The sequence below is a fragment of the Arvicanthis niloticus genome, chromosome 24 (genome assembly GCF_011762505.2).
Source record: "Arvicanthis niloticus isolate mArvNil1 chromosome 24, mArvNil1.pat.X, whole genome shotgun sequence".
NCBI classification, from domain to species: Eukaryota; Metazoa; Chordata; class Mammalia; order Rodentia; family Muridae; genus Arvicanthis; species Arvicanthis niloticus.
Genome location: NC_133432.1, coordinates 26,164,205 through 26,171,616, shown reverse-complemented (window position 1 = coordinate 26,171,616; position 7,412 = coordinate 26,164,205).

Genomic DNA, 7,412 nt, shown 5'->3' with positions numbered 1-7,412 from the left:
GTTGGTGTTCACTTAGGAGTGATGGATAGGCCTAAAGAGTGGAGGCTGGGCGGCAGGAGCTAGGTAGGCTCACTGTCTCCCAGGCAGAGTACGCTGAAAGATCAGCCTGCTACCCGAGTGCTGGAATGACAGGCCTGGACCTCTGAGTTCCAGGACAGCCAGGGTTACACAGAGAAACCCTGTCTGGTGGGGTTCGGGGGTAAATGTACTAGTAGCCAAGAGGCACATAGCAGCACCCTGGATGCTAAAGTAAGGTCTTGAGTTCAAAGCCAGGTTGGGTGACCAACATAGGGAGAGCCTGTCTTTATAAAGAAAAGGCAATACAGAAAATGTGGTGGGCAGGGGTTGGGAGTGCTGCTGTCGGAGTGACCCACCCGTGTACTTGGGTGGGTCACTCCATCCAGGAACTCTGGAGGTGGGAGCATGGTAGGCTCTTTCTGCCCAAGACATACACTCTGGTTACTGCTGTTTACCTCACTCTATTTATGTGTGATTACCACATGCATTGGCCTTGACACTGGTCAGCTGAGCCTGCATGTTGACTCACAGGGTGATGGAGTGGCCAAGAATGGCAATCTGGGCCTCAGAGCAAGCTTGGGGAAACGGCCTCCGAAAACCAACCCAGTAACACCGGGCTCTATTTCTGGGAGTTGACATTCAGATTCATTGGAACGCTGAGGTTTGACAGACAGCTTGCCTGGTGGGCCTGCCTCTGTCATCTTTCCAGCTCTGGTGTGGCAGCCTACAATTAAGTTTGTAGAGCCACAAATCTGGTCTCTTGTGATAAACTGGGTATCTGTGGGCAGGGCATGGGGAACTGATCACATCACACAATTGAAAGACAAAAAGGGACTTGGGGGAAAAGCCACTTAGAGCTAGGACGGTGGTTCTAAACTTTTCTTATGCTGTGACCCTTTCATTTCCTCATGTAGTAACCCCTAAACATAAAATTATTTTTATTGGTACTTCATAACTGATTTTGCTACAGTTGTGCAACCAGAAGGGGTCTTGGCCACAGATTGAGAACCACTGGGCCAGAGAGGCTCTAACTTGCCAACACCACCAAACAGCTGGGGGTGGCGGTGCACTGACTATAATCTCAGGCAAAGACAGATTTCTGAGTTTATATGTGAGTGAGATAGATGGGGTTTATGTAGCCCAGGCTGGCCTCAAACTCTTAAATTCTGCCTCCACCTTTCAATTCCTGAGGTTATAGATGGTCACCGCGCCCAACCCAGCCTTTGCCCTGGTCTTACGCAGCAGAGCCCATTACCTACATTGTCAAGGCCCAAACTACCTGTCTGGTTTTTGCCAACACCCAGCAAAAGCACCAGGTTTCTTCCCTCAGACCTTTAGAAAGGATGGCTTGACTTCTGCTTTGTGCTTCTAGACATTCCAGACCCATCTTTAGTTTCACATCACATATAGCCGGATTTTCACAAGGGGGATCTTAATGGTTGTCGAATTTTCTTGGGTTTGGGTTGATTTGGTGGTTCTCGGGATAAGACCCAATGCTTGACCACTCTGCTGTTGATCTTCTTGCCCCCACCCCAGCCAATCACTAGGGAACATTTGACAAGTGTTGTATGGCTGAGTAGTCCCTGCTTGCCAGGGGATCAAGCTATGCCCTAGCCTTGGTTATTAGTGCTTTAGTTAGAGGGAGAACTTTGGATTCCACAGGGGCAATAGCGCCTTCCGAAGATACTTACCCCATATTGGTCAGTAGAAAGGGGTTTTGCCAGCCTGCCAGGCATCGGTAGCAAAGATTGCCTTTAATGGCAGCACTCTTCAATTCGAGGCCAGCCTGGTCTACAGGATGAGTTCCAGGACAGCCAGGGCTACACACAGAGAGGAACCCTGCCTCAAAGTGAAGGTGTGTGTGTGTGTGTGTGTGTGTGTGTGTGTGTGTGTGTGTGTGTGTGTGTGTGTTAAGGGTGTTCCATGGAGTTGACTTTCTGCAAAATGGTGCTGAATTCTGGGTGGAGTAAGGGGCGGGGGGTGGGGGAGAATGGAAGAGTGAAAACCTGGCCCCTCAATCAGGAAACTAAGAGTCAAGACAGATTGAGGAGCAGCTAACAGCTGGGTAAGCCCACAGGAAAGACCAGCCTGTTCTGATTGTTAGCATTTTAAGTTAGTCTTTGGGTATTAATTATTCTAACTAAATGTCCAGATCCCCACTGTGACCCCATTGTGGGGGCAGAAGCTAGAGAAGCCATATCATTGCTGTATGTGGTGTATTAACTTAAAAAAGACAAAGTCTTTGTAGATCATGCTGGCCTGGAACTCAATGCCACCCACCCCCAACGTTTCCTCCTGAGTGCTAGTGGTTATGGACAAAATGAAGCTGGGTAAGAAGAAAGTAACAGAACGTGGAAGGTAGCTCTGTTGTAAAGTGTTTGCTCATCACACATGAAATCGGGCCAGGTGTGGTGGCGCACGCCTTTAATTCCAGCACTTGGGAGGCAGAGGCAGGCAGATTTCTGAGTTCGAGGCCAGCCTGGTCTACAGAGTGAGTTCCAGGACAGCCAGGACTACACAGAGAAACCCTGTCTCCGAAAAAACAAACAAACAAACAAAAAAACAAAAAAAACAAAAAACAAAAAAAAAAAACAATCCATGCACATGAATTCTGTCACATGCACATTACTTCTGTCAAGACCACCAGGTGTGAATGTAGTGGGTCACACTCATGGAGGCTGGAGCATCAGCTCAAGGTTGAGGGCTGGAGCCAAGGCTCGGTTGTGAAGAGTGTGCACCGTGCTTTCACCAGGACTCAGCACCCACTTGGCAAGCCAGGCAACCTGTGCTCCACAGGACCATCAACTGGTGCTTGCTGGCTTCCAGCCTATCTGAGGAAATTCAAATCCCAGGTTCAGGAAAAGACCCTGGCCCAGGAATAGATACAAAAGCGATAGAGAATACCCCAACACCCTCTTCAGGCCTCTATATATGCCTGTATACACACGCCCACACAAAATCTCTTTTAAAGTTGCAAAGTGTTACATCCAAGACTAGCTTGGATTGCATGAAGTCAGTCTCAAAAAGAAAGAGGAAAGAAAAGTTAAAAGTCGAGGAGGAAGTTGAGAGATGATGAGGTATAAAAAGAAGTAACAGCATTTCTGAGGTTCAAGGCCAGCTCCCATAAATTTGAGACTAGCCTGGACTGCTTGAGACCGGGTCTCAAACAAACAAAACATAAAGGTTTTGCCAGGTTTTTAAGACAGGTAGGAGCAGTGTTGTGAGTTCGATGCCAGAGTCATAAAGTTGGACTTGGTCTCAAAACAAAGAAAAAAAACAAAAAAAAAAAAAACCAAGAAGCTACAGCGTTAACTGGCCTGACCCTGAACTATTACCCGATTGCAAAACGGAATGAGGCTGCGTACAAAATCCTGGAGTTGGGGTTGCTGGGATTCAGGAGTCTTCCTTGCCCAAGTCTGGGATCCGTTTCCCCAAACCCTCAGGGACCCCAGCACCGATGTCCTCTGCCTCCCCCTGGTGGGCACTGCCGGTTCTGCAGCTGTCCCGGTTAGTGCGGGCGGGTATCGGCTTCCATCCTTGAGTCCAGACCCTGATGGCAGTAGCGACCTCGAGGCCAGCCCATCTAAGATCTCCATTCCCGGATTTCCGCGTGTTCCCCTCCCCAAACACCTGGACTACCGACGAAGACTTGTGCTGCCTGTGTGTGCCCACCGGAGAGCCAGGCACCCAAGAATGGCCACTCCCCCACCGCTGGCCATTGCGGACTGCCCAGGTACCCGGCTGTGAGCTAGGCGGGGCCGCGGCTTAGCCCCGCCCCGCCCGGCCAGGAGGCTGCCTTCTAGCCGGCTCGTGGCATGAGCCAATCACAAGCCAGCATTCTGCCTCCGTGCCAATGGCTGGCCTGTTGCTGGGTCTCTTATCCCTTGGAGTTCGCCTGCTGCGCCCGCCGCAGCACTAATGCGGAGCTTATCCTGGCTTCTGAGTCCTCTTCTCTCCGCTCTGTCTCCGCCTTTGTAGTCCTTACCGAATAATCTGCTTTGGGCTTTTTTAGGGCGTAAAAACCTCCACGGGGGTTGTCCTTGAAAGGAGGTGACCTTAGAGGATGGTGCATCAGGCTCCAGGTGGTCCTCGCCATTAGGGTTGTCATAGAGACAGTGACCCGCTTTCTGTCCTCTAAGCTTGCTGCAGTCCCACATCTCCAGATTACCTTCCGGAAACGATCCCAAGATATCTACATTGTTCCTGTGTCCTTAAGTGGGGAACCGGGGCTCAGCATCTTTGCGATCCAGTTCACATACTCTGGATGACCAGTATGCTAAGTTTCATCCCCTCACACGCTGACCCTCTGGTAGTGCGCTATGACAGGCACGGGCTACACAACTGGAGTCCTGAGGACCTAGAAGCCAGTCCCTTCTCTCTGTAGTATTCAAGCCTCCCGGTCTACCTGGTCAGCTCTGGTCAGATATTTACACTTTCAAATGAATGCTAGTCAGTTAGGAATTAGCTTGCAACAAGGTCAGAAGAAGATAAGAGTGTCGGCGCCTCCCTTGTCATTTTCTAACCTAGAGTTAGGGAGATGAGGCTTGATGTGGAGGTGCACGTCTTTTATCCCAGCACTCAGAAGACAGTGGCAGGCTGATGTCAGTAGTTCAAGGCCAGCCTGGTCTACATAGCAATTCCAGGACAGCTAAATAGACAGCTACATAGAGAGACCCTGTCTTAAAAAAAAAAAAATACTAATAATTAGGGAGTTGGTTACACTTATTACTTGGGTATGTGTGTGTGCACGCCCGCGTGCGTGTGAGCCCACGGGCACGCACGTGTATGTGTGTGTTTACGTATGTGTGAGGGAGTTCTCTCCTTCCACCATGTCGTAAGTCTCAGATATCATATCCAGGTCTCTCCTCAGACTTGGCTCTGGCTCCTTTGCTCACGACACCATCTCATTAGCTCAAAGATCAGTTTTATTCTGTCATTCAGCTGTGCCTCATCTTCTGTCAGGGAAGAAAAAATCAGGGTTTGAATTCACATCGCACCGTGTCCCACGTATGCAGGGCGTACCATTTAGCCTATCTACCTCATGTAGACAGCTGGGTGTTGGTGGCACAGGCCTTAAATTGCAGCACTCGGGAGGCAGAGGCAGGTGGATCTCTGAGTTTGAGGCTAGCCTGCTTTACAGAGTGAGTTCCAGGACAGCCAGGGCTACAGAGAAATCCTCTCTCAAAAAACCAAACTAACCAACCAACCAAATAAACACACACAGACACAGAGCTAGCAAGCTATACCTCATAGCTCAGGTTTGTAATCCCAGATACAGGGGTGGGATTGGTATATGGGGGTGCTGAGACAGGAGAATGGCAAGTTTAAGTCAATAAGATCCTGTCTCCAGATAAATTGGGTATGGAAAGGGGGGATTAGACCTCTTGCCTAGAATCCCCCCCAGTGAGGGGCTGGGGGTGTGGCTCAGTGGTAGAGCCCCTGCCTAGAATCCCCCAGTGAGGGGCTGGGGGCGTGGCTCAGTGGTAGAGCCCCTGCTTAGAATCCCCTAGGGAGGGGCTGGGGGCGTGGCTCAGTGGTAGAGCACCAAACAAATGCTTGATACTCACTGGCTTCCTGCTCTTACTCCAGGGAACTGGCTCAGTTGCAGCACACACACAGGGCTCAAAGCCCTGGGTTCAATCTCCAGCACCACAAAAATGGAACAGGAAACTGAGTGTGGCAGCACATGGTCATGTACATTTCTAATCCCAGCCTTTGGGAGGCTCAGGCAGGAGGATCAGAAATTCAAGGCCAGCCTAAGATGGAAGGAGGCACCTCAGTTGGTAGAGGGCTTGCCTAGTAATCAGAAAGCCCTTGGTTCCATCCTTGTCACTACAGACACCGAGTGTGACACGTGTCTAATATTGGAGGTAGGATGATCAGGAATACAAGATCATTCTCAGCTACACAGCGAGCTCAGGACTGTGCTGCATGAGATCCTGTTTTTAGAAAGGAGGCAGCTGGAGCTGGGCGTGGTGATGAATTCATCACCTTTAATCCCAGCACTTGGGCGGCAGAATAGGTAGATCTCTTGAGTTTGAGGCCAGCCTGATCTACAGAGTGAGTTCCAGGACAGCCAGGACTATAGAAAGAGACCATGTCTCAAACAAACAAACAAACAAACAAACAGGGAGGGGCTGGTGAAGCTGCATGGTTCAGTAGTTAAGAGCTTATGTTGCTATAGGAAAGCTCAATTCTCTGTACCTACGTCGTGTGGCTCACAACTACCTGTAACTTCAGCGCCCTCTTCTGGCTGCTGCAGGCACCTGCACTCATGTACATATACCTACACACATAGATGTAATTTAAAATGTGGCTTTTTAAAAAGAGAGCTGGCTGTATGCCTTTAATTCTAGAACGTGGGAATCAGAGGCTCTACAGAGAAACCCTGTCTCAACGCCACCCCCCAAAAGAACCTGAGCAACAACAACAACAAAATGCAAGAAAAAGCAGTGGTGGCGCACACCTTTAATCCCAGCACTTAGGGGACAGAGGCAGGCAGAGGCCAGCCTGGTCTACAGAGTGAGTTCCAGGACAGCCAGGGCTACACAGAGAAACCCTGTCTCGAAAAACAAACAAACAAACAAAAAGCAAGGAAAGGGTTTATCCTGGGTATATGGCAATATTGCTAGTCGTCACTGAAGGAAGTCAGGGCAGGAACCTGGAGGCAGGAGCTGATGCAGAGGCTATGGAGGGGTGCTGTCTACTGGCTTGCTCCTCATGTCTTTTCTCAGCCTGCTTTCTTATAGAACCCAAGACACTTGCCCAGGGATGCCCCACCCACAACGAGCTTGGCCCTCCCCCATCAAGCATTAATTAAAAAAATGCCTTACAGCCATATCTTATGGATATCTCTAAATTCAAGGCCAGTCTGGTCTACAAAACGAGTTCCAGGATAGCCAAGATTACACAGAGAAACCCTTTTTGAAAAAATAAATAAATAATGAAATAAATAAAATAATAAATAAATAAAATAATGAAAAAATGAATAAATAAAAAAATTAAAATATACTCCAAAAACTGACAGTTTGCATGAAACGCCCACGAGTACATGAATGGTCCTCTGCTGCCTCTAGTGGCCTAGGCTGGCTAATGGATGATTGACAGCTAGCAGGTGTGGGTTCTCAAGAGCATTAGACACAGTCTTGAGCAATTCCTATCCGAAAGGCGCACTAGGGAAAACCAAAGACCTGAGATCCAGATGTAGGTGATAGACCTGCAGTAACAGAATGGGCAAGCAGTCCAGAGGTCCAGGCCTGGTCAGTCCCACAGTAGGGACATCTCAGTAGCTTTGGGGGCCCTTGGAGACAGGCTAAGGGTAGAGCAGAGGAGCCCAAAGCACACTCAGAGATCTCTCTTCTTCTCCTCTCCTTTTCCCCCTCTCGCTCTCTTTC